The 24382-nt window shown below is 37.3% G+C and overlaps 1 protein-coding gene across 4 annotated transcripts in view; it reads left to right on the forward strand.

The window, feature by feature from the left end:
• The first annotated feature begins 102 nt into the window (after positions 1-102).
• Positions 103-24382, forward strand: part of VCAM1 (vascular cell adhesion molecule 1) — a 42856-nt gene continuing 18576 nt past the window's right edge. For 2 of the 4 annotated variants that reach the window (XM_042030012.1, XM_042030008.1), the window contains exons 1-2: positions 10294-11456; positions 11909-12015. The gene's annotated coding sequence lies outside the window, so the exon portion shown is untranslated. Of the gene's footprint in view, positions 6141-10293; positions 11457-11908; positions 12016-24382 lie in introns of those variants that run through there. The other 2 variants (XM_042030010.1, XM_042030011.1) reach the window with 2 other exon arrangements.

Here is a 24382-nt window from a genome sequence, read left to right on the forward strand (position 1 = left end):
GGGGCCGGGGCAGCGCCAAGGACCGCGGCGGCCGCGCGCGCGGGAACGGGCGCGGCCCCTGAGGCCGCTTCGCTATCTCCGCCGGCGGTCACCGCCCGCCGGGCAGCCGAGCGGCCTCGGCCCCCGCCCCGGTAGCGCTTCTTCCTCTGCACATTGTCCTGTTGCTCCTTTCTGACCCCATGCACTTCTTGCTCGCTCCCTCTTCCACCGCACAGCTGGGCAGCACCGGGTGCTTTCCCAAGGCACCGGGACGGACACTGGGGTGGGATCTCCCGCCCGCGCCCTCAGCCCCGCTCCCGGCACGGCTGCTGTCCACCCCCGGGAGCTGGCCAGGACTCCAGCCAAAGCGGTGGATTTAGGAATCTGGGATAACCGGTAAATATGGCAACGCACGTAACTGTTGTTATGCTCTAAAGATTTCGGTATGAGACAGGCACATAGACAGCTCTTTTTGAGACGTACTGCAAGTTTGTTTTTATAAAATCGATGTAATTCTTTCAGCATTTAAAGTAGTTCTTTGAAGTGAGCTCCCTGAACACAAGGTTCATTTGTGAAGAACTGGCAGGTGTCTCATTACACACACACTCACACACAGAGACCGGGAGCTGCTTCCTTTCCCCCAGCATACCTGATCTCTGTGCTCCATACAAGACCCTCCTTCAGCTTTCTCTGACAAACTTCAGGATGATGCTATCTATGGAAACTGTTAAAAACAAAAGCATATGCAACTTTGTGGTGATCTGGTTTGGATATTTTGTTTTGAAAGCTCTTTAAGGCCTGTTTTAACAAAGGCCTCTGCCCATGGGTACTCAATAAAATACAATGCAATATGAAGACTGGTATTGTCCATCTAACCTTGTCACCTGTTCAGTTACCAGTTTGTTGTGCTTCTCTTAAATATATTATTGCAGAAGTATGATTTCACAGCCTCTGCCAGATACAAAATAACAGATTCTGTGCAGCATTTGGAAAGGAGACAGCTCCTCGCACCAAAACTGCGGTGGTGAGTGCTGAAGGCCCATTCCTCTCAGGAATGGTCTTTAAATCCTTGTATTTCCTTCTCTTTTGCTTGACTTCCTCCTTCTTCTTTGACAACACGGTTGCTCTTGTTCTCATGGTGATGATACTTAGTGCTGTGTTTGCCTTTTGACACAAACGACTGGAAGAAGGTGGTTGTTTTCTGAATCCATGGGCATCTGCAAGCAGTATCACCTAAATTGTGCTGTCTTGAGAAGAATGGACTCATGGGAACATAGGAAACTTTGTCACAACAAGAGTTTGTTGCACTGGGCGACACAAACTTAGCAGCTCTCAGGAAGATATTTTAATGATGGGATAAGAACAAGGAAAAGACTTGTGTGATGGGTAATAACATAAAAGGCCCTTTGGCCATATTTTATGGTGCCCTACACACTTTGCTCGCTTTACTTGATGGGGTTTGAGTTTCCACAGAAAATGCTTTAAGAGAAAGGGAATAATTTAATTTTTTCCCATGACTGGGACCTGTTAGGTATCTGTGATACAGTGATGTGTCTAAAAGCCCCATGCCAATACTGTTTCCCTCCATAAAAAAAATCTCCATCATCACGGAAGAGATACTTATTAAGGTCAGGATTTGAAAAACACAAGGAACGAAGGCCTCAAAAGGATTTTTAATTGATATCCTGAAAATGTATTAACATCTTGAAAACAGCTTTAGCCACTTGCAAGGACCTGTGGAAAAGTAAGAGAAGTTTTGTAGAGCCTGAGGCTTACAGAAAACTTGTTCCTTCATCTTGGAGACAGTGTTCTGAGTGACAGCATCAGAATGATAGGGAGGGCCTGTAAGGAAATATTGAACATAGAAGATATGCAAGATTTATTTTATTAACACTGTGCACATATCTTGGAGAGTGAAGGAGCCACTATATCCTTGTTGTAATAGCTCATCCTAATCGCAGTGGCTGTGCTTTAGCTTTCTTTGTGTAGCAAATGGAGAAGAAAAACTGTTTCAACCTCACCTATCCCAATATTGGAGAATATTCTGGTTCACTTCCAAAATAAAGCTCAACCAAGGGCCACCTGAGGGTAAGACCCTGTTCAACTATAAAATAATCCTTAGGCTGGAACCCACAGAAGAATGTATATTGCCACCTCCCACCATGGCTAGAAGAACTCAAGACACTTGGTAAAGTTCAATATTGGGCCCATAAGCAAAAAAAAACCCCCAAACTCTAAAATAAAAACTTAGACAACTCCTCTCCCCTGTTTTTGGCTATGGAACACGTTAGTCTGGAATTAAAGCAATAACAGGTTTCAGAATTCAATGTCCAAACCATCAGATAACTGGAACTTCTGGGCTTCTTCCCTTGTAAAATAGCATGCAAGTTAAATCTGAAATGCCTGTATTTTATATAGACTACATTTTAAATGCAAACATGTATAAAAATGCTATGATGTACAAAACTCCAGACCGCTATCCTTATGCTATGCATCAATTCCAGAAAACAACTGGAAATCCCTTGGAAATTTTGATGTAATTACATCTGACTGTAAATCTTTGACTGTTTCAATATACTCAGGTGACCTAAATAGCATTACGCAGAAAAAAAATTAATTTAAAGTAATTAAGAAAGAGTATTTGTCTCAAGATCAGTTTCTCTGAGAAATTACTGCTCTGAAAAGTCCTGTATGCCTTGTTCTACAGCCATAATCATTGTATTTCCACATTGTAAATACTCCATGGTAAATTGCAATGGAAGCTTGGCTTGGCTTAAGTTCTCCTGGCTCTGTGGTACTGCTTCTTGGTTAAGAAAATGGATCTCATTCTCAGTTTTTGTCATTCTATGCTTTACTTTTACAGATGATTTATACGTGTCCTCTGCTAGTTTAATGGTGACTTTTTTTCGATGTGAATTTCTGTCATGCTCAAACAACTAATTTACAGACACAAGGGATATGTTGCCAATTGTCCTTTAAAATGTCTCAACCAAACAGTATTTCAAGAGGTGTAAGTGAAGATGATGGAAAATCCTGTCAGCAATTCTAATGAGGTTTTGTTGAACTGAGTTGCTCCTTTTCTCTGGTGTTGTGCCAAGCAAGTTGTCTGAGCATGGCCTAAAGCTGCCCTTCCTAGACTGGCTTGCATTGACATGTATTAGCTGGCTTCATGTGCATTAGATGGGAGGTGTGAGCTCATTAAAACGTTGGATTTATGTTGCAGTAGTGATACAGTAGTGCAGATCAGCCACATTGCTCATGTGCAATAGTTGCCTATTCCTTTGCTATTTTCTCAGGGCTTCTGGAAACAGGAGCATGTAGGAGATAGTAATAGGCTGGATGAATTGTGGCCAGTTGCACTGATGTGCTTGGAAAGTGCCATTTGGTGTATTATGGCCCAAATAAATCTGCCACTCAGTTTGTGGATTGCCCATGCAGAAATATATGGGAATCTGCTTTTTGAAAGTAAAATTGTGATGCCTCAAAATAACACCGTAAGGCATGGGTTATTTGTGAAAATTGCTTGTAGAGGGTGTTCCTGAAGTTATAGTTTGGATTCAATCTTTTGAAGTTACCCTTGATTTACAATAGTTATAAAAGGCCGTTATAAAGAGCGGCTTTGCAGAATTAGGTAGCTACAACAGTAGGAGTCTCCACCAAAACTGGGCAATCATTGCCCTCAATAAAGGTCTGTAAAAAAGTACAGGCAGCAAAGTGAAGCTGGGAAATCATGACAAGGGGAAATGAAGATGGCAGGACAGGGGCACTAATAGTTTGATCCTGAGAGAGAACACAGAGAAAAATCTGGAAGCCAGAAGAGGCCTGGGATTATGATAAAATTACCCATCTCAGATTCTTTGATTCTTTATATGTGAGGAAATAGAATTCTATGCTTTTCTTAATAAATAAAAACATGCAATTGTATTCTCAATTTCTTCCTTTAACAAAGCATTCCATACACCAGCAAATTTTCTTTAAACTCTGAAATCAAAAAAGACTAAAGGTGTGAGTTGCGTCAGCATTCTTGTGGAGATTGCATTCAGCAGCAGTACTGGACTGACAAGCAGAGATAATATCTTAGCTAACCTCCAGATTCAGTCAGCCATAAGCACACTGTGAACCTTTTTTTTCTAACTACCAAGTTGATGCTATTTTTAAAAAAACCCACATACAGATTATTTTCAAATGAAGACATTTAAGTGTAGCATTTCATTAAAGAAAAAAGTGACAACATATACTTTAGCTTTCTATTTCATCTTAAATCACATAACTAGATTATTGCAATATTCTTTAAATTCAGAAGTCCCTTTCTCAAATGGCAGCGAAAATAGCTTTTCTCGTGACTGTTTAACTTCTAAGAAAGCTACTTTTTTTTTGCTCTTTTATGTCAATCCTTCCCATGCACTGTCATCATTTTACCAGGGTAATAGTCTATTTTCTTTCCTTCTCTTTCCCTTTCTTCAGTATCTTCTGTAATTTTCTTCACTAAGGGAAAAGTTCTTGATTCTGCTGATCAGGGCACAACTGCTCGAGCGGTGTAAGTTTTGGGAGACAATTGTAAACTAAGACTAAAGAAATGATGGACAAATCCCACATACATAAATTTCTGTTTAAAGAATGAGTAAGTATTGAAGTTGGGCTTTTCCTGTGTAGGGCAGTGGAGAAATTCTGTGTCTATATGTACAGATACTTGCATTTGAGTAAGGCTGTGTAAAAAAAAAGGTAATATGAAAAAAAAATCCAAAAATGGGTTGAAGGCTGGAGAAAAAAACCTTTGTGGTTTAAGAGTTCAATATTAGTAACTTAGCAAAAGTGACATCATTACAGAATATGCACCTTTATGCAGGTATTCAATCTATTACCATACATGGTGATCTAACAATCTCTTCTGGTGTGGAAAACGTGACTTTACAGGAAAATAGCTCTGCTTTAAGAGTGTGGGCCACCTTGTCTGTTTATTGTCAAGGAGTTCAATATGATAAGGGTCCCTTTGGAGCCTGCCCTACAGAAAGTCTGGGTGGATATTAATGAAACTAAAGACCTGGAAACAATCCCGAGAAAAAACCACTTGTGGCTGCCTTCTTGCCTGTAGCTTTGTGGGTTTCTGAAGAGGCATAATAACCACTCCAGGAAGGTTGTCTGTTTGGTGTTTAGGGAAAACTAGGTTGTCTAACCTGCAACCCCAAACATCAAACTTGTTATGAGTTTAAAGCCAAGCTTTTGAGAGTTGTTCAGAAGGAAAGCAAACTGCCAGTTGGAAGGGGAGCTCAAGCCAATCAAGGGAGCTGTGTAGCACCACAGACTTCACCAGGCTGAACTTACCCTCTTGTAAGACAATGGGTTGAAATAACGAATAATAAAAATGTGCCTCTGCCAAAATTTTTCATCATTCTTTAAATGTCTTTTTTTTCTGTACTTCTGTGAGATCCACCCCTGCTTCCAAAGTTTTTCTGCTGCTGTAGAATTGACAGCTGATGAAAACCATAATTAGTATTAATTACTAAAGAAGCACAAAGGAAGGAAGAATAAGTCTCATCCTTATTGGACGGAATCAGCTCTGGTGGTTCAACAACCTAGGCACACAGAACAGGAACAGAGCACCTGTTATTGAAAAGCTCCCCTTAAGACCAAAGATGCCTTGTGTTCAGGCTGTCTTCACCTGCTGTGTGAGAGTCTCAGGGAAGAATTAAAAGCACAGCTATGCTTCAGGTGAGAGCTGCATCCCCCCTGATCTGTTCTGAAGTTGATGATGTGATGGAGGTGTAATGTCAGTTGCAAAGCAACAAAGTGAGCATTAGCAACAGAAGAAAACTGTGAAAGGGAGAGCTTGAGAGACAAAAATGATGAATTGAAAAATAGTTGGTTTTGTAAAACATTTTGCAAACTTTGCTTCATGCTTGTTCCATATCCTCTGTTTTCTTCTGACCCCTTTGTCTGCCTTGCCTCTGTGTACCATAGTGCTGAGATAGCCAGTTCCTCAGCCTAGAACCTCTGACCCTGACTTTGATGTCATTTCATTAAACACTGTTTCTATGATTCTCTATAAACTTTGCATCTTCCATTCTAAGGTTCAGTGAAATGGCTGTAGCAGTGTTGTCGCTGTGGAGACAGGAGCACCAAGGTTTGAACAGAGTTAGTAACCAGGAATGTTGTGAAGATATGTGAGTAGTATTTCTTCATATCTATGTTTGAGTATTACTCCTTTGTGTTCTGTTGCATTTCACCCATGGCCATCTACACATACTGGAATAGCTTCATTGCAGGAGTGTCCTTTTCCATAAAAATATCTCTTTCAATTAATCCTTTTTTATAAAGGTAGTGATAAAATCTTGCAGGATTTGAAATGTTCAGCCATATTAACTCCTTCAGTGAACATAATTGTCCCTCTTTCATTCAACCGAGCATCTCCCCTTGCTCTAGATTAGTTTTTCTCAGTTTATGGCATTATTTCTCTCAGACAGATTAAATGAAAGAGTTGGTAGGTTGCAATATGGAAAGAAAAAAAGCCAGTCTCACTACTGCTTCTATTTGGTTTCAAGCAAAGACATTTTTTATACCTTTCACTGTGGCTACTAGTTTTTTTTTCATATGCTAATTAAATCAAGGCAGTAGAACTATATTGTATTAAAAATAGAGATAAATAGGAACACAAAAATTATGCATTGTATATAAAGAGTAAATATAAGCTCTCTGATTTCCCAGCAAATATCTTGCTTGGCTCTTTGTTGTTTATTGTTAACTGTTATGTACATATGAACAGGATTAGAAAAGTCATGCAAATTTAACGAATGATGGCTCTGAGCTGAATTAAAGGCATGAATTAATTTTCTTTTATCTCATGCATCATTAAATATTGCTGTCTACTGATTATCTATATAATACCTGTCACCTGATAGCAACCACGGTCGTTATGGTAATGTCAAGATTATAATTATAGTCCCTTCTGCAATGTAGTCATACTATGCTAAAAAAATCCTTGAAATGATAGTGTCCCATGCTTGATATCAGCCCAAATACAAATACATTTTGAGATTGTTGAGGGGAAGATATTTTGTTACTAAGTTATTAACATTCAAGAAGAATTATGTACTGACATGTACATACATGTGTATGTAATTATGTAATATGTAGCCTTTTGAACTATGGCTTTATTTCATTTGAGATAGACAAAACTTGTCAGAACTTCATGTCCCTTGACAAGCATCCCTTTGGCTGAGTTTGGGAATTTAAGAATATTTCAAAAATGAAGTTATTGCTCAGAGAAATCATGTGAAAATTTGTTTGGCAGCATATATCAGAGTGGTAGATGAGCCCATACCCTTTTGCAGTAGAGCACATGATGCACTGGGTGTTCTGGCTGCTCCTTCCAAGGTCTCTGTCATGGCAGAAGCTGGTGACCCCCAAAGCCCAGAAGCTGATCTGGAGATCAGGACTCCTGGGAGACACATGTTTACAAGACAGCAAGTTGTGGGTGGCAGAGAGAGTGTGGCTTTCCAGAGGATAAAATAGGTCTGATTTCTGTAGAATGTATGGAAGAACTCTGAGAAAAAAATTTAAGTCATTATCTGGTATCTTCTTCAGATTTTATTAATACAGTTGGCCTATTTTCTTTTAGATTCCAGAGACAATTTTCATTTAATTATAAAGAAAAAATATTGTCTGATAAGTGTACAAATGTATAAAACAGTCTCTTCTCAAATGTAAAAATGTTCCAGGAAAAGCATATTGAGGAATCTGTGTGAATTCAACTTGTGGAGCAAATAATTCGGAATAAAAACCCACTACACATAAAACTAAGAGCATTCTAACCATTATCTCATCTAGTAACATCTAACACCATAAATATTATGTTAACCTAATGAATAAAATAGCTGATTATATGTTATTCTTATCTATAATTTGAAAGTAATTGTGATCAACTTAACCAGGGTAGAATGGCCCATACAAGTTTATATCTGTAAATGAGATACCAGTAGAAATACTGAAGTGTTCTTTTGTTTCTTATTCTCATCATTTACGCAGTACTATATTGAAATACTGTTTTCTATTAATTGATTTTGGGAACAAAGTTGGTGACTTGTTTCATGTGTATTTGGTAACATTTTGACATCAGTATTTGGTTTCAAGCAGAATTGTACAAAGTTGTTTATGCGCCAGCCATTCTTAGGCTGGCACAGGTACCTGTTAAATAAATACTTTTATTCAGATAATCTATGGACAAGCTCTTGCCAAGAGTGTCCATGAAAAAATTCAGTGATGCCAAGGTTGTCTGTAGCTGTTAACCAAGGGTGTCTGGTGCTGGTGGATGCTGTCACAGTGCAGACCGCTGTGTCTGTCAGCTCTTTAGGAACAAGAAGGCTGCTCAGCTGCAGCTGCTCTCTTACAGGGGCCACCCAGTGATCTGAGTTGTTCTCCCTCATACAAGCCCATTGCAAAAGGCCACAACTACTGCATCTCTCTAAAAGCTGCACATTTATGCCACCTTTACACGTTCAGTCATTTATCCTCATCTTCTTATCTTTATCGTTCAGATTTATCCTCATCTCTTCACAGACTCAAGGAATAAGACCAGTGGAATCTCAATTAATTTGTTAATTATTTAGGTATTAAGGACTTAATATACCCTGATCATTTAAGAAGTTTGGTTGATTAGTAGGATTTCATGAAAAATCTTTATCTTGATATTCATTCTGAAGTAAATGTTTGAAGATTCAGCTGTTTTCCTATTTGGCATTAACAGCATTAACTACTTGGCACTCCAGTAGTAAGAAGCTCCTGTATGGTGCCAGTGGAGGAACAAACCATGCTCATGGGACAGAGCAGGAAATACCTATCCCTCCTGGTAGTGACGAGCACAGCAGTGAATTAGAAAGAAAGACTAAGCAAACTAGATTGAATCTTGTGAGTCCTGGCTCACCAGAAGCTGCCAAAGATGTGAGTCAGACCCAGACCTGGAAGAGACTTTATCTGTTCTACTACTGCAGCTCTTGTTCTGAAGTCATACCCTCATTAAAGGGACTGGATTTGTGGTATGCTTACATATAGTTAGGTCCTGCATATATTGCAAAGACAAATGAAAACCAGGCATCTTTGAGTGGATCTCAGATTCCATGTGTATACGAGGAAGTCGGTTACCCTCCCACCACATCAGGTGAGGGGAAAGTTACTTTCTCTAGCATTTTTCCTTTCTAGGCACCTCCAGGAATTTTCCAAGTCTCTTCAAATTTTATTCATTTGAAAGCAGAGATTTTTCTGTAAGAGACAAATGCCTTCAGCAATGTGAGAGGATTTAGTCATGCTGTCCTTGCTGTCCTGTGAAGTGTGTATTAGTATTGGTATGGTGCCAGAGCTTTTCCAAAGGCATTGGTAGCTTGCCTAGACCATCAGTAAGGATCTTTATTTTCCCATTTTGAGGGGGAGCAAAAAGACCTATTCTAAAGGAAAATACATGCTTTTGTCTCACATTTGTATTATCAAAGAGGAGTTTATTGTCAGGCTCCCCTAATTCAGCTGTATGTCTAGATAAATATTCAAATAACTTGACAGCTCTATTAGTGGTTGTTCCCTGGCCCTACTTTTGCTACATCACTCAACTGTGTCCACACATGGAATTACTGAGGTCAGGAGAAGAGAAGCTAGGTGGCACTATGGTCCAAAGGGATCATGTGCTGCCGGTGAACAGGGTGAAGTTGTGCAAGTTATCTGCTCTAAAAAGCCTCTAGAATTCCATAAACATCAGCAAAACCAGGATCATAATTTTTGGAGTGGAATTAGGGAGAGAAGAGGCTGATAAAATTAGTTACCTTTTGGATTTTATAATACAAACAGACTTAAGCATGTAGACATGAAAAAGAATGCAGATGTAAAATGGTTTTAAGATTGCCTACACAGAAAAAGCTGTGAGAAATAATTTATGCATCATTGCCTCAACATAACTTAAACATATTTGTGATTTTTAAACATATGCTCAGCTATTTCTGTTTATATATGTTATTATTTATGGAAGTAGATAAGCTATGTACCACATGTGTGCAATTACAGGAAATCAACACGCTCATCTGATTTGGTCCAGCAAACTAAAGAGGAAAAATAATCCACCCTGAAGCCCTCATTAAACCTTCCTTTAATGACTTTAAGGATAGAGCTAAAGGGACCTACACTGCCAAAGTATACATTTTGTTCAAGCAAATGTCTAGTGTAGTTATTGTAAGACATTCACTAAGTTGTCTGTATATACATATATTTTCACTATGACATGTCAATTTCCCTAATCTCTACTTTTTACTGTTTTTTAGTTAACAAACATATGTAATTAATCCATTTGTATTTTTATCAGAAATGAAAGTCAGACAAGAATATATAAATACAGTTTTTATCAAAATTATAAGGCAAACCAAAGTCTTTACCTAACCAGTAATTACTATTTAAGAGCACAAGTAGGCAGTTTAAGCTTAAGAACTACTTAGAAAAATGTCAAAGTTATTAAAACACAAAACAAATAAAAACATCTGGAATCTTTGAAAGTCTGCAGAGGTAGGCAGTTTAAGCTTAAGAATTCCTTAAGAGAATGTAGAAGTTGTTAAAACACAAAACAAATAAACAAAAACATCTGTGAGCATTGGAAGTCTGGGGAGGTCTTATTTTGTACTTACTTTAAAGTCTCAATATTTGAAAGTAAATAGACCCCAGTCAGACAAACAACTTTGCATCTGTAGTAAAGCCAGCCTCTCGGCTTTTTCGTTTGTATCATTTGCTTATGCAGTGAAGGGTCTGCACTGCAGCATGCCATGTTTGAACCAAGGTCTTTTGCTAAAGGAAGAGTCCTTTTTTCTTTTTTCGGGAGTTCAATAGTTGTTGTTTTGGAGGTAAGGTATTGCTGTACAAGTTACACAAGTGTGCATCTGTCACAAAAGAGATGCAAAAAATAACAGATTTAGTAGGATTTTATGGCAGAAGGTAACCAAAAAATACCATACTGTTTTTTCAGAGTTCAGTATGTCATTAATGTGACAGTAAGAGCTATGGATGAGCATGTAACTACTTTGAAAATGCTAGGAAATCTTCAAGGTTAGTAGTTGCAAGGAAGACACTTGCAGAACTTCTGCAAATCCTGCAAAAAAGGATGAGCAAGATGACTTCAAACGCTTAATGTAATTACAGAATTTTAATGCTTACACATTTGCAAGACAGCATATGAAAGTCACTGAAGTAAATTCATAGAACTGCAATCCTACAAGGAACAAGCAGGAAAACAAATAGAGGAGTTGGAACAAAGAGGAGAAAATGGGATCGGAAGGAATGGGAGAGAGAGCAAGACACCTCTTTGGAAGTGAAAATGAGATAATGGACATAGTCAACACTGTCAAGAAAACAGGAAGTTTATCAAAGCTTCAGGAGAGGCTAGAAGAGAAGGAATCATCTGTGGACAGGAGGCACAGTGGAGGAAGTTCAAAAGTTTGTAAAAAGTGTGCAGAGAGGTAGGTGCATACTAATTTGGGCAGTGGGATTGCAGATTTGAAGAACCTAGTAGAAGGCTATTAAAACAGCCAGTAGTAGCAGCAAACATATCCTTTAGGTTAGCAAAGAGCAAAAAAATCAGTTACTTTTAACATGGCAGTCTGTTTAAAAATAATTTAATAAAAGAAATTAATTTCACAGCAATTTTTTTTTACATCTTCCTCGCATTTCGAGATACACTGAATTTGCCAGCTCCTGCTTTATTGTGTATATGGTGATTCAAGAGTCCTTCTTAACTCCTGTGCTTAGTATCAGTATTCTAGAAGGACATTCTTCAAGTTTAAATGGGAAAAATGATGCTTTCCAAGAAATGGAAACCGTGATAGGCCTCCATCACAAAAAAGGTGGTGGCATTTAGGAATAAGATTCAGAAGAAATTATAACCAATTACTAAATCTTTCTCTTCTATCAGCAACATGTGAAAAACTATAGCTCCTGTTAACACCTTTTAGAAAGAACCCCTGGTGCTGATCTGCGCATTTGCATGGAATACAGAGATGCCATAGATTACCCAGGAAGGTGAGCATCATCCAGGTAGTACTACCTTTTTTCTAACTTATATTAAGACATGGCAGATCATGAGCCTCGTCCTTAGTTAACCATGGATTCCTGCTGCCTTATTTAAAACCAGCCCTAATTTTTAAATTTCTTTTATTATTTTATTTCTTTGGGAGTCACACATTTTTCCCTTAGTGGGGACTGTACCATGCAGTTTGCCACTTGGTTCTGGACTTTGGAGAACTGACTGCAGGTTTCAGCCTTCAAAACCCTAAGAAATACTTTAGAGCTGATACAGTATTTGTACAGCTGGGAGTGTTGCTTTGTGCTGCTTCAGCAACAAGGAGGAGGACTGTCTGACCTGACAATATTTCTGTGCTTTTCTTTTTTTTCCTTTTTGCCATTCAAGTGCTGTCCCCCTAGAATTCAAGGAAACTCATATTTTGTTTTTTCTGATGATGTGTCAAATCCTTTTAGAGTAGTGTGGATGTTGGCTGAACCTTCTGCAGGTTTAGTCTATAGTGGCTAAACTGAATGGAAGCCAAAAAGCTCTCTAATGTCTCTTATAAGTCAAGGGTCATGTTGTATATGGAGCAAAATGCATGTATAGTGACAGGAAGCAGAGTTTTCCCTATGTTTTAAATAAACAATAGCAAGTCCAAATTCTAGTTATTGGTGATAGGAAGATCTTTTTGTTCTGTGAGATTTCTGTTTCCTGTGACACTCTATAAGGTACATCTCCTTCATGTTTGCTGGCATTATTTGTGTTTTCTAAATGTATGATGCAGCACATTCTTAAAAATAACTGTCAACTTTGTATTTGTTTTCAAGAAAGTGCTGATACTAAATAAAGTACTAATTTTGGATTGCAGCAACAGCCATAAAATAGGCACACTCAGCAAGAAATCTAACATGACTGTGTTTTGGATTTAGTGTAATAGGTGAACTGAAGAAAGCATAATAAATTTAATGTACTTTAAATCTGTGAATATGTTTAAAAATAAGTTCTAAAAAATAATGTATTTTTAAGCTGCTTATCACACATTGAAACTGGTTATTTTACTTCACTAACCCTGGATGAACTTATTCACTAGATGGTTCATCAAAACAGTGCATTATAAGGGCTATATATTTAAAAAATACTGAAAGTATCAGGATAGTTAAATTTTGACTGGTGACTGTTCACAGAAAGTCCAAGCAGGGCCTATGAAATACGCCTAGGGCCTTGTGAGTCTTCTAGCAGTACAGAAAAACATTAAAACTTCTTAAAGTTGTTAATTTCTCTGAATAAATCAACAGTTATTTATTACAATGAAGATTGTTTCTTGGAAATACCAGGAGTGCTTTAGAAATACACAACATTCTAATGGGGTGTTGAATAGGTTCATTGACATGGCATTTTGCGACGTACTGATTTGAAGAGCAGATCAGAATTTCAGATGATGATTATAAATACATTTATACTGCAATAGTCACTTGAAAATGACTCTTCTTATTAGTTTCTGATGAATTAATTTGTTTAACATCCTTGGAAGGTGCCAAATTAATTATGTTTGTTTATTTCAATCATCTGTGAATGTTTGCTGCCATATTCCATTGCAAATTACATAACAAATTCCCAACGCTGGCTCAGTGTTTCCAGAGACACCCTAGGTTAGTTGCCCTAATTCAGGTACAGTGTGTCTTCCAGGCTGCCTGCTGAAGAAGGCAGGCTGGAGGACAGAGTAGGAGCTGAGGCCAAATGTGCATTTTTCTGCTTGCTTCAGTTTAGGATTAAAACCCAGGCCTGCTACTGCATTTGCAGCTAAGGGACAGCTTGTGGAAAGACACATCCTCCTTTTCAGCTTCTGTTGCAATTGGTAATTTTGCTGTCATAGTTTATGTGCAAGTGACCCCTGTCTGCCTGCCCAAGGACTAAATGCAGCTTCCCCAGTGTTCCTAACCCATGAGCTGCCTTCCCAGGAGCTGAAGCCTTCCTTCCAGGGCCCATGGTGTGGGGGAACGATAGAGATTCCCGCTTGCCCCTCACTCTTTTTTTGCTTTTCTTCTCTCTCTGTTTTCTCTCTGAGTGTAAACTTTGACCAGTACTGCAGTTCTAAGCTGCAGTATTTCTATTATGAGCAGGAATGTCTAAAAGCAACTTAACTCCAGCACAGGTGAGGACTAAAGAAAAAGCTGAGAACCTTCAAAACCAGTGCAACAAGCCAGAGTAAGGAGCCAAGCCTCCCTGTGCCTGGTCTGTCTGCAGCATTTGCTTGAAGCAAGAGTTAATTTGACCCGCACATTCCTTTTCTTTTTCTTTCAGTTCTAGTCTTGTCTTGCGAAATACAAGAGCTATTCCAACTTAAGTTAAGGAAGGGACCAATATCTAACAGAGATTAAGTTTTTACTGAGAAAGAATAGTTATAAGCAGGAGATTTTGGAACCATTCAGGCCTCTATAGATCTTCACAAAATATCCAGAATGCAAGAAGGTTTTTCCATATTCCTAAACATTCAATTCCATCCATGACTATGATATTAATATTATATAAAATATTTTGAAGTAATAATGGATGAGAGGGGGATTTCCATTTCCTCTCTTTTACAAGGGTATTTCCACAGCTTTAAAACCCTCATTAAACAGTGTTTACTTTATTACATAGGTACAAAACATGTTCAGAGCTATTAAGATGTGATTGCTGTAGAAAAACTTTGTTAGAGATTTTTTACACAAAGCCTGTGAGCCTCTGAGTTCATTGCTGAATGCTCTACCAGCTAAAGGGGTGGTTTCTTGCATTTTTATACCTCCATTTACAATTCTTATTTAATGATAGTAAGGATTCTTCTAGCAAAACATTTAAGCCTATATGAGGCTTGTATCACATAGTTAACTGGAAATAGTACACTCTATTTATGTTATGTATATATTTCAGTATTTTACACAACTAATAATCAGAAATACTTTCCTGTGAAGTAACATCTAGTAATTTTTTCAGTTTTGAGATTGTGCAACATGCCAAGAGCCTACACTGAACTTAGTATGATGAGTATTTTTTTAATCCTATCTTCTTTTGTTTCATTTGACAAATACCACATTTTATCCATTTTTTTCTTTTTTCTTTTTTCTTTATCCTCTTGGAGAAATTTCAGTTTCGATATCTCAGAAATGTTTCCATGTTTCCAAGTAGTGGGGGCATTTCTAGCAAGATAACTGAAGGAAAGAATAGCAGGAAATCTTAATTAATTGTACTGATTTTGTACAAATGAAGTAACCGAGGGACAGAGCAGGAACTAGGTGGGAAAAGAAAATAGTTTGAGCACACAATACCAAGAAATAACATAGGACCAGATTTGGGAAATATTTGGAAGCAAGGACTTTGAGAATTTAGCTAGTATTGGACATGCAAAGAGGTTAAATGTCTGCAAATACACCTGCTATAAAATATCTTATAGTTCTGCTAGTTTTAACTATCAGGGCAACTGCAGTCTCCATTCAGTAGTGCCTTGAGCCATTAATGGCTTGTGAAAAAGTAGTCATCTGAGTGATCTTGCTAACTCTTTCCAGGTGCCAGTGAGGAAATATTTACAAAGGAGTAAGAGAGGTATTTGTCATACTGAATGAGAGACTGGCTGTAATCAAAGTGTAAGAAACTGACTTTTAGAAAGGCATATTGGAAAGGAAATGAGAACATTTAGTGTGTGATTTTGAGATGACTGGAAAAAGTCCCAAGAGCAATTATGGTGATAGGAAATGTGAGACCTGTCAGAGTAGAAGAGAGTCTTTTAAAAAAGTAGAAGTAGTTTTGAAGTTACTCTCTGATTACCTGGGAAGAGAAAATAAATATACAAAGGAAAACTGGGTATACTGAAACCAGTGTATAAAGGTGCAGGTGCTTTCATAATTAAGAAGAAAGATAGTCAAACTGAACTACTGAAAATAAGATGAAAAACTAATTACCAGAAATAAGAGTTTCAAAATAACTCTTAATTTACTGATAACTGAAAGAAACAGAAAGAGGAGAGTGCAGGTACTTAAGAGATGCTACTGCAAGAAAGGTTCAGAAGTTTTATATACCTGCTGTGACTTCAAATGCTAGTACTTGGAACTGTTCTACCACAGAGAATAGCCAGTGTTTGGTATTGTACAGCCTTGTAAAAACAGAATGTCAGAACAAGTTACCTTATTCAGCAGATTGCCTTCATCGTTCTAGGTTATTGTTGTCTGTATGGACAAAAGTGCCCAAGAGTTGCAAGGAACCAGAGGATGCTGGGCCTACAATAATCAAGAAGGAAGTATAGACATGTGATAGTGAAGGAGGAAATATTTTAAGTTCCTTTGAGTCTGAGAACAATTTTGTCTATCTGGAGATCTAAATGCTTGTGTGAGCACTGTGCAGATACTTTTCAAGCAGTAGCATGTAAATTTTTCCAGTGCTTTGCACAGTGGGGCTTCCCCAATTTTGACCTCACCAAAATAACTTGGGGCATTTGCCATTGCAGTACTGCAAAACTTGGCAGAGAGAGAGCTTCCCAAAGGTGCATTTCTCTTTGTAGCTATCTTCTCATAAGAGACAGAGTTTTTACATGTTTGTGCTCATTAGATATGTATACTTTGACTTCCTGTTCTCCACTGCATCAGTGGAGACCATTGCCATACTTGGAAGGCATTTGCACAACTACAGACTGTCCAAAAGGAAAAGAACAAAAGGAAATCATTGTGCATAAAGTTGTGCATGTTGTGAACATGTTATAAGGCAGACTCTTAATTTTGCCATTCTATAATGTACCCTATTGTGCATGGGACATCTAGCTGGCAATGACTGGTACCACAACTAGTTGCAGCAGAAGATTGTAACGTGAGCAAAGTTTTGTCTCATAGCATAGGCCCATCTGAGTTTGGAAATGGAGATAATAGTAATGACAGAATCTTTAATGTTGGAAAGTACCTCCAAGATTAAATGTAACCGTTGAATATTCTGAAGATTTTAAAACCTCCAGAGCATATGCTTTTGTATGTTTATTGTAATCTTTTTATGGTAACAAATATAAAGTTGTCTGATATTAAACAGGCTCAGTTTTGGTACTTTTTTCTGTTGTAATTCTGTACTCCAAGTGTTATGCCACACAAAATCCCCACAGTTAGGAATCACTGTTGAGTCTAAATTCTGCATGAGGTTTTTCTCTCCATAGTCTAATTGTTGTTCTTTGCTTGATAAGCTGTCTGGATAGATTTTTAATGGTTAACTTTAAGACTTTCTTGTGGGAACCCAGAGGAGCCTGTGCTGTGGAGGGGCTCACAGCAGACATTGCTGGCTGCTGGGTTCAGGCACTTGGGTTCTCCACAAGTGCTGGGTTGTTATCTGTGAGTCACTCCTCATCCAAGCTTCACTGATCTCAGATTTCTTGTGTTTTATAAGATGGCCTGTCACAGAACAGTTCTTTATCAGGCCAATTTCTATAAATGAAGTTCTTTCCTCCTGTAACTCAAGGACTCCACAGGTGTGCTGCTCCAGGGACTAAAATCGCAGTTTCTGCTCGGAGGTGTCATTTCCCTTGAGCTGTCTGGAATTTAGGTTCACTTAGTATAGCAAAACATACCAAGGAAAATTGCTGTGAGGATCTGGGTCTTGCTTGGTGTTCTTCCCTTGTAGAAGTCGTTGTAGATGTAGGAAATGGGACAAAATGGGTGTTACTTCTCATATAAAAACTGTTTAGAAGCTGGATATGGCCTAAAGCTGTTTTTTTCTATTGCTCTGTTATTATATCTTCTCTTTTTAGTCTGTAATCTCAAAGCATTTCCTCATAATCATGAGGATATTACGGCAATTCCTATTAATAACAGGATTTAAAAACTTTCCCCTCCCTTGCAGCTTATTCAAAGGATGATAGATGTACTGAGCTGGACACATGTGCTTATATTGTACCTAGGCCAACATACTTGATGTAGATCACCAAAACATGAAAGACAGATGCCACTGATTAATTTATTGGTGTTTTCTACCCACTTCTCTGGAGCACCTCAACTCTATTAACTTTGATTACCTAAGTTAAGCACCTGAATTTTCAAGTAATAAACATTCCTTACTACTGTAATTAGGCAAATGGCAGTGTTCAGTAACTTTAATTGTGGCTAAATGAGACAAAGTTTGGGTACAAAGGGTCTCCTTTTTAGTCCAACCCCTCACTCATTACCACAATAAATTTATCTCTTCTAGTAAAGAAATGGAAGGCTTGCTGGGGGAAAAAAAATATATCTGGGAACATACAAACATATAAGTTTTAATTATCTTCTTTCCCATTTTATAGCATGTGGATTTGCAACCATAATAGCAATTTAAAATAAAACATCTCATTGCAGAAATTCCTTCATAGCATGTCATTCTGACAGAGACCATGGGAATGCAGCTGCAGGAGACCATCTGTCCTGTTGAGCTACAATGTAGGTGCATTTAGGACTATCCTGAGCACATGCAAGCAAGAGCTGAGACAGGTTTATTTGCTCTGAAGGGATGATGGTGTGTGTGTGTGTATGGTCTGGTCATACACCATACTTGGATAATACCTCCATTTGAAATAACTGAAGCTTTTGATTAAAAAAAAAATTAAAACAGTAAAAATTTGCAGAGTTGTGAGCATTTTAAGGAACATTTTAAAATAAGTAATGTGAACAACTATATGTTTTTGGATGCAGGATATTAAAAATTATTTTGTAAGAGTAGCATTTATACCATGACATCTACCGGGGACTTTGCAATGACCAGTCTGTTTTACACAAAATTTTGTAAAATACTGGTGATGTAGTTTTAAACTCCGTCATGGCTGAATGAGCAAGAACTGTAAAACACATTTTCTGCTGTATTTGTAAAATATGAATCTACACAGGCATTCATATGTGTAGGAAATGATCATGCTTCAAAGCTTACCAGATTGAAAAAAAAATTTTAAATATCAAAAGGAATGTCGACTATTTTCTGATTTTACCTAGGAAGTTATTCTCTAGTGATTTTTAAGGATGTGAGTAGTATGGAAAATTTACACAATCAAGTGGAGTTAGGAGTGCAGACATTTTCAAAATAATCTTAATTGCCTGGAGATATCTCGAAGCCAAAAAGCCTTTATAGGAAAAATACAGTAATTCCCATCAATGTGCTTTAACTCATGAACTGTAAAGACAAAGAGTGAGGACTAGGAGGCTTTGTATTTTCTGATCAATTTTTTCCTTTCTTTGAGGAGGGGTAGAGGTTTTATGAAAGTCTGAAAATAAGATCAGTGCAGTAAAGCAGGAGTACAGGTCTAAGTGGATTCCATGCTGTTGCAGCCTGGACTTTGAAAATTACTGCTTGAGATGTCAGGAAAAAAATAGTACACTAAGCAAATTAAGAGATTCTAGGAAAATGCTGTTTTACATCTTTATCTAGAGAATTCTTATTTTACAAGAAAAAAAAGTCTGAGGTAATCTGAAAGTCTCCTAAGATCTTGGACATAAGTCGGAAGGGCAGTACTTCCTAAGCATCTACTATCCAGGCTTCTTACAAGCCTGATTCATTCTCTTTTTATCAAATAGAGAAAATGGGCTAGAACAGAGATATGCCTTGGAAGGGACCCTGAGATGGATTTTGTTTAATCAAGTGATGTCAATACAGATTTGACTATGTAATTTTTTTTTTGTTTCTACATATAGCTATTGATGTGGGAGTTTCTAAGAAAGTGTTTTGATCAATAGTCATCTTCACTAGAACAAGTTTGGAAGTACAAAGCACTTCCATTTTATTAACAGTATTTGATCCATGACTAATTGCTTTTATCCTGTGAAGCTGTGTTTCTGTAAATGTATCTTTATGGTTTTAATGAGTGTTTTTAAAGTCTAAAACTAACCGTATAGCTGTATGAACAAGCTCTTCAAGAACTAGAAGATGAGTTTAGTTCAGTGCTTCAATTTTCCTATTTTTTGTGTGTATTTCTAAGACTTTTAATTATTCCTGTAGGATCTCAGAAACATGAGGTATCCCACAGTGAAAATGAGAAGACTGGTTTCTTAACTCAAGCTCACACCAGATTCTAGTTTGGCACATAGCAGTGGTTAGTTTGAATAGATTTCACAGCTGTATGAAAGCTTAATTTCAGTGACAGATTTACAAACAGGATGTAGGGGCTGTAATGAATGAGCTGCATTAAAGTAATCTTTTAGCATTTAGCATCAGTAGCTGAGGTTTTGAAAAACAGGAAACAGTTTCAGGGTGGAGACTTCAGAAGCACCTAATGTTCTTTAATATAATTGTGTGAATGCCTGTGTTTCTGTAACCATAGGTTTCTATAACATAGTTGGGGTTTATTATTTCGAATGGAAGGCCCTACCTCCCTTTTCTCCCTAAAAGGTTGCATATAAAAAAATGTAGAGGGAAACTTCCAGTGACCTATTGCATTGTATTGTTTTTTTCCTAGCAAAGGTTGCTTTTCTCGGCAGTCATTCATAATTTTGAAGTCCTTCCAAAGGAAGACAAAGCTCTTTGAATTGGTCCAAAAGAATCAAAATTCAATGGCTAGTGCTAATTTTTGCCAATAATTTTCTGAAGTTACTGCAAATAAAGAACTCGCAAAACCTGATTGGTGGCGTGATTTACAGGGCCCGCATACAGACTCATGGATTTTTTGTATGGCCAAACCATTCTGGTCACACATTTCTCCACAGGGAAACAAATAAGAAATTTTAGTGCCTCTCAACTGCCTTAATCTTTTTTTCCCAAATTAATACATTAATACTATCTCTATTACTATTATTATATTATCTCTGATGCTTTACTACATAACAATGCTGATAGACGTTTATAAATATATGACTAGAATACAAATGAAAATAACCCAACTATAGTAATATGGTAAGAAATAGAATGTATTACACAAGTAAAAAAGTCAGCCAGGATGTTGAAAGCAATTGGGTACCTGCATCAGGGAGATGAATTCTGTGTTCTGTCGGAGAACACACATGACAGTTAGCCAAACTCAAAAGAATATATGCATAAATATTTATTGGGTTTTAATTAAAAATGTTTTTCAACCATTTTTTAAAGAGAACTGGAATTGATAATGGCTTCCCTAATTGCTTGTATATGGGTTTAATGTGCCCTGTAGGGAATACAGTACTTTCGAAGATTGATGTAATTCAACATATAGGTACATTGATTCAACATTTGAGTTGCCTACAAGGATTCCAATAGAACTTGGAATGTTGTAGCATTTTCTCTCCTTTTGCTACAACAGGTAAGTCTTTAACTTTACTGTGTAGTTCACTCACAGTGTTTTCCATTTCCTTTGAGCTTATTAGACAAGTCAAATGACAGTTTCTATCAGAAACAGTAGTCCTTGGCCTCCACTTGTATGCATGCAAGCAACTTGGTGATTTTGGGATTCACCCGCAAATCAAGAAAAACATTTTTAAATTAACTGAGATTTAAATATACCTGAGATGATTTCAGATATAAATTCCCTGTCTTGTGGAGAATAGGACTAATAGATTCATTGTTGAAATGAGTCTTAATCCTGACAAAATACTATAGCATTTTTGTGGGACCAGAAAACAAATTTGTGTTTATGTACCTTTAATAAAGGTAGCTTATAGAAGACATTTTCAGGAGCAATCTGCATTATGCACATACATCACTAAGTAAAAAGTTTTTTCTAAAAGAAATTATAACATATTGAAAAAGATCTATGTATTTTCTCCTTTGCATATAATTATTTAGTCTATATGCTACATATTAATATTAATATCTCATTATATTGATGTATTTGCATATGTTTCACGTAACACAGAGCATTTACGTATTACAAGTGTAGGCCATAAGGTTTTGTGTTGTAAGGAGTTTTAAAACTGGGCAAGAATATCCTTCCAGTGGGGTTAAACTGCAGATATAAACACTGACATGTAGGATATTTGTAGGTGTCCATGTGTCAACTCATGCAGTTAGTGAAGTCCAGTAAAACTGGTCTAAGTCCTACATCTAGTTGGAATATATAAAAACTAAAAAATCAGTTTTTACATGGCAATGATTTTAACTTCTAGAACGTCATAAACCTTAAATTCCTTTTTTAAAATATATCTTTTTGTCTTTCTATAACTTACTTCAATTAAAGGTCAAATATAAAGGTCACAGACTAAATACAGGCAGTTCAAATGTTATAGATATCACAGCATAGATGAAATGAGGAAAATTACTTTTTAACTCTGAAGATTAGCATGAACTGTGATTTAATAAGTGAGAATTCCTCTCATTTCCAGTCAATGTTTTGCATTTCCTTGATTTAAGTATGTTGTGATTTCTGAAACTGATAGTGTCTGATTATACAGTAATTTGTAGGTGGAAAACTTTCGGGAAGTTTATTGCTGTCTTCAGACATAAAATGTTTAAATTATACAAATTTATATGCTCCAGTATTTACCAGTCTTTCTATGTATTGTTCATTCTACATGGGTTTGGACTTCTCAAAAAATTTTGTGGTTTTCACTATTGAAGGAATAATAATTGCAGTAAAGTAAGACAAGCTAAAGAAGGAACTCATATGTCAAATAAGGAGACATTATCTCAGCAAATAAGGACATTATTTAAAGAACTGCATGATGAACTTGGCCAGTTATGTGCAGTCTTCATCTTCTGCTGAAGCCACTGCTATTGACTATTGCTGTAAGTTAGACAGTGGTCCTACAGTAAATGCAAAAATGGGAAATTATCTGTTCCTCAGGAAGATATTGCCAGAGCACTCTCTACTCTTGCATTTCTGAGAATGATGGGTGTCTCTGTCCAGGTGGCCAACTTTGTCAGGATAATAAATCGATGCCCTTTCTTCTCTGTCCCAGAGGAACTGTGCAGGAGGGAAAATGGTCTTCCTTCCAGAGGATATTTGCCTTTGCCATAGTGATAGGAAAAGCTGATGAATAAATCAGCCAGAAAAAAACCAAAACAAAACAAAAACCCAGAAAGGTCAGAAAACTTAGGGCAAAGGAAAAAACAGTGAAAATATTGTGTATGTCAGGACTCTGGTTGCCATTTCATAAACAACCTTCTTCCTATTTTTGTATAATTTACTTGGACATCCTGTTTCTTTCTTTATCCCACGTGTGGGTTTGGGATTTTGAAAAGGGCTGTAGCCACAGAAAGGTTTCATCTATTGTGTACTGGCAGAAGGTGGAGGCTTTTCTGATAAGACTGAGAAATGTTTAAAGAGAGATAATAGATGCTACTAAAATGATAATTGCCAACTTTCTCCCACGAGGAGAATGGAAAGAAACACCACAGAAAGAAAAGAGATTTTTATTATATGCATTAGAGGTTTACTATTTCATATATTTCATTTGAAACATCTTTGCATTTTGAGATCAGTTTTGACATGATTTTCAAGCTGTTTTCCAAAGCCAACTTCCATTCTTTAGGTAAGAACATGTATTCTTGTGATAAAATTTGCATATTTTTATGCTATGGCAAAGACAGCCTTCTAAATTTTATCCATGCTTCATGCTGAGTGGCCCAGCATAGCAGGAGCTCTATAAATTTTCATGGTCCTCATGAGTTCAGTTACACTAATCCATGTTGCAAAGAAGCAAGCAAAGTAGCTCCTTAGCCTTTCAGTCATTCCGGTTTGTAGTGTTAGTAAATGTGGTGCTTTCAGGGTTAAAAAATCATTTAGTAAGTCATTACACAGCTGAAGAGGACAATGCAAAGTCTAAAAGTGTATCTAGAAGATTCTCTGTTTGAGTCCATTGGGCTTTAGACTAGGTCAGAATGGAAACCTAAGTAAGAAAGTGACATTATTAATTTAGGGAAATCTTACCTTTACAGCTACCAACAGGCAGCTCTGTGACACTTGTAGTGCAAAGTCAGTAGATGGTGACATGGCCCAACTGGTAGCAGGACTGAGGTGGCCTGGGAGCAGTGCACTGGCAGGCAGCAACAGCTGTGGGACAATTCAAAACTTTGACAGAGGCTCTGTGCAAAGTTGGGATGCTAATAGCTCAGTTGATAAAGTTCAGTGACATTCTAGATTCAGAAATGACAGAGATTATTTTAAAGTAGCATGGAGAAAAAGATCTTGCAGTAGTAGTGCAGGGGAAAGTAAAACAGCAGAGCTGGTTTTAGCGTGGCGGAACAGAGCAGGTGATTCCTAGTTCCAACTGAAATAGTGTTAGGTAATACTATTAATTTCTATTTTTCTATGCTGTTTAGGATAAGATTTTAAAGGCTGCAAGCTTTAGAAATACATGACAATTTGTATTTCCAAATCTCTTAGATATTTCTCAAATTTCATTTGCTTGTATATTTTTCTTGTAATGAAATACACTCTCAAAAACACAGTGCAGAGACCTTTGGTCAAAGTCCCTGTGTAAGCAGTTGTATCATTTGTGCTTCCACCATTCT

Source organism: Corvus kubaryi, unplaced genomic scaffold (genome assembly GCF_017639235.1).
Source record: "Corvus kubaryi isolate FWS band 111438036 unplaced genomic scaffold, C.kubaryi_AGA036_p1.0 37334, whole genome shotgun sequence".
In the NCBI taxonomy this organism is placed as follows: domain Eukaryota; kingdom Metazoa; phylum Chordata; class Aves; order Passeriformes; family Corvidae; genus Corvus; species Corvus kubaryi.